Below are 3,788 nucleotides of genomic sequence, written 5' to 3'. Positions count from 1 at the left end.
TTATGGTAACGTATCTTCAAATGGTTAATTAATTTTACATTTATTGAAAAATAATTCCTTTCGCTATAGTTAGAAATAGTCTTACGAGTGGTTCTCTTAGAAACAGTACTCTCCGCACACACTGGGGGACATTGTACTAAATAAACCAGACGCTTTCCCGCCACAAATAGCTGCAAACAGCAGCGCCTCATAATTACTGCTTCCCTTCATTCCGTAACACTTGGCCATTGTTTTCCTAACTCGCTTGACCAACATTCCGACTTCAATATCATAGTCCCCAACACGGCATAGCCACGCATTCATTTTTTCTACTTCCTTTGAATTTCTGCCAATAGCTTTCTCTCCACCACCACATCTAGATTGGTTTTACTTTATTTACATCTCCTTGTCTATACTTTTCTTCTCAAACGCACACTAATAGCCTTCAATCAAGGCCATTCCTCTCCCCTCAATAATCACGTTTCTCAACCATTTAAACGTCCAGTGGAAGTTCTACCCTGGACTTAACTCATGAAAGATCAAACCGACAAAGCGCTTTGAATCCCATTTCCAGCTCCACGGAATGAGTCTGCACTAAACCATATGGTGTGATTTCTTCTCCATCCTAGCGAGGGCGATCGCACGCCCTCCTGTTGCATTCAGGAGGAAACCCTGTGCGTCATAATCCTGAAGTTCTCCTCCACCAGGTAGGTCTCCGGCGCTCTGCGATGCATTCCCTCCTGAATGCGGACCCTTTCAAACTCCCATATCCCTACCTCCTGTCCTTTCAGCTCGTCCAATATCTTCCAACTCCTGCTTCCCCAGCTCCTAGTCCCTCCCTCGACCGCTGCCTTCACGTCCCCTCCTTCTGCATGCTCGGCCGTTTGCCCTTCTAACCCCTCGCACTCCCTCCACCTGCCGACAAAGCTCTCCTCTCCCCTCACCGTATTCGTCCTTCTTATCCCTCCCATTTTTCTCCATTTCAGCATTTCATATGTCTCAATTATTTCCATATTCTCTCTCTTTAACATTCATGAATCTTTTCCGTGTAAAAAACCCTCAACACAAGCACTCATCAATGATCATCGTCATATCTTCATCGCAAACAGACTTGTCATTCTGTTGAGCAATTCTCTTCGAACCGCCTTGGCGCTTTTCCTTCCACTCGAAACGACACTCCTCAAGTGTTTGAATCGGATCCATCGACACTCTCTGCTCCACACCTTTAAACCTCAACTCTGTCTTCACTATTGATCCGCATTCTTTTGGTATTTCCCATGATCATCATAATCCTTACATTTTCACACTCCCTCATCGTATTATTAATCATCCTCTTCAATGACTAAGGACCCTCAGCAATGACCGTCATACCATACAAACACACACATGGGCAGTCAAATAAACACCCGCTACATTGTGACCCTGGATCCAAAAGGACCGTTATGGACCGTGAGTTGCCACTATGCAGTTCTCTCACCACAGTGATGGCAGTATCGATACATAAAAATAGTTTTGCCATCTTTCGCAAGGACGGTTTATTATGGCGATTACGGTTTTCATTTGACTGGCCTTCATAAGTGCAAGAAATGAGAGGATTGGCAGGTATCGTATCTGCTGCAAACCGATCCTCGGGTTGATAAACTAATGGCAATGAGAGACTGAATTTGTTGAAAAAATTATTTATGATGCTGTTGTATTGATATCCAAGCCGTAGTTGGCATTTGACAAATCAGAGTACACTCATAATGAATGTGGAAACCCTTTGACTTCCAAGCGCTCCAACATTTCTGACAGCATCCATATTTACAGGGTTCAATGAAATCAAAATTAAGGGTGTCTATTTCAAATTTTAGTGGCAATGAGCACATCGGGCATGCTGGGTAATAATGCAATCGTTATGCTGCAGAGGTGAACAAAACGGATGGGGCTCGATGAATGCTCCCACCATTAGCACAAATTACTCGTATTTCCCACGACTAATTTATTGAGAGAAGCGAGCCCCGGTGCGTATCCACAAATAGGCATTTAAACGCTACGCTGCTACTTTATACAAAACTCGGGTTTGCAAAATACAATGGAAACTCGTTCTTGCCTCCATATCAGCCTGTATCAGTGCCTGGTTACCTATGCAGCAGGTAATGAAGTATGCTCGTTGGAGGTTTCATTAACCTGTGACTAGTCTTTCTAAATATCTGTAGAGTAATATTAACAAAATTTTTCTAAAAATAATATTCAATTTTCCAGCATATTTAGTTACTCGGGGTGAATTTTTAAAATTAAATCCTCGATTAGAAGGGGCATCCTAGGAAGGAATGAATTTATCTTTGAACTCGACGGAGCTATGGTTCATCCAGGTGAAAATGTCGGGGAAAAAATAATTTTATGATTAATGACACGAGTGGGAGGGAAAATGAAATTCTGGTCCAATTTATGTTCACTATCATTGTAAGAACAAATTTTTCCGTCTGAGAACGATTCGGGAGTTGGGGATATCAGAGGCACTAAAGTTATCTTCCGATAGAGATAAGTGGTACTGCTAAGAGGAAGGGGTCTCCGTTCCGCCCGGAAAAGCCTTCTTCCACACAATTTCTTAATTTTATTCATTCCTTTACTGATTTCTCAATTGAGAAAATAGTTTTGATCGTTTAATCGTTTTAGTTAAGAATGATTTTTAAACGTCCCTGAAATACGCTTAAGTATGTTTAAAACTGGGTTTAGCATGAGATGAATATATGATATCAAATGCTTCCACACATGGAAATTTAAGTTGGGCTTAAAGCTACAGCAAGAGATATATTCATGCTAATAATTATGAGAAATTTTTCGGTTTATAAGCTGGAAACATAATTAGTTATGTTTGCCTAATTGGCGAATTAATATCTGGCTTTTTAATTAAATGGACTAGAAAAGAGTGCAAATTATAATTTAAAAATATTAAAAAAGGTAATTAGTGAAAATCATCACCAGTGGTCTTCATTCTCAATCTGGTGTCGTTCATCAATATTATTGATTGCTGCTCGACCAACCAACCACGTTGGAATTTAAAGTTTTGTTGCTATTATGTAAACAAACCGTGGCTTGCTTAAGGGATTGTACCAATATAATTCATACAGACAGCGAGGGTAAAGCTAACATCTTAAATTCATTCTTCCAAAGCGTTTTCTCGAATGATGTTGCCACCGCATATCTCCAAGAAACAATACATACTCCACCCATGGAAAAAATAACAGTGGACCAACAAGGAATTCTAAAATTGCTTAACGAGATTAAACCCAACAAATCCCCGGGTCCCGAAAATATACCAGCTAGGGTGATAAAACATTTAGCTCCAAACATTGCCCCGTATCTTGAATTCATATTTAACAAATCCCTCACAGAGTGCAAAGTACCTGAGATTTGGAAAACCGCGGAAATAACGCCTATTTTTAAAGGTGGTGACAGGGAGGATGCCAGTAATTACAGACCTATATCTCTCACTTCTATCTGTTGCAAAATCTTAGATCACATAATTCTCAGTTCAATAATGAGACACCTTGACAATATTAACTTTTTAAGTGACAATCAACACGGATTCATTCTCTCTCTGGCCCTCAACCTGAGCGAACCTGCCTAGTATTTGGGATCCGTGGGAGAAAATTTGGCAAAAAGAATTAGATAAAGTCCAGAGAAAATCCGCTAGATTCCTTAAAAATTGTTATGATAAGAACACAAGTGTGACAGGTCTCTTAGGGGATTTAGGCTGGGAACCACTTGAAGTGCGGAGAGAACAAGCGAGGCTTAGACTTTTAGAAAGGTTCAGAACAAACGAG

The sequence above is a fragment of the Hetaerina americana genome, unplaced genomic scaffold (assembly GCF_022747635.1).
Source record: "Hetaerina americana unplaced genomic scaffold, ioHetAmer1.1.p SCAF_47, whole genome shotgun sequence".
In the NCBI taxonomy this organism is placed as follows: domain Eukaryota; kingdom Metazoa; phylum Arthropoda; class Insecta; order Odonata; family Calopterygidae; genus Hetaerina; species Hetaerina americana.
The sequence above is the reverse complement of the archived record's forward strand: the minus strand, read 5'-3'. Positions refer to the sequence as shown.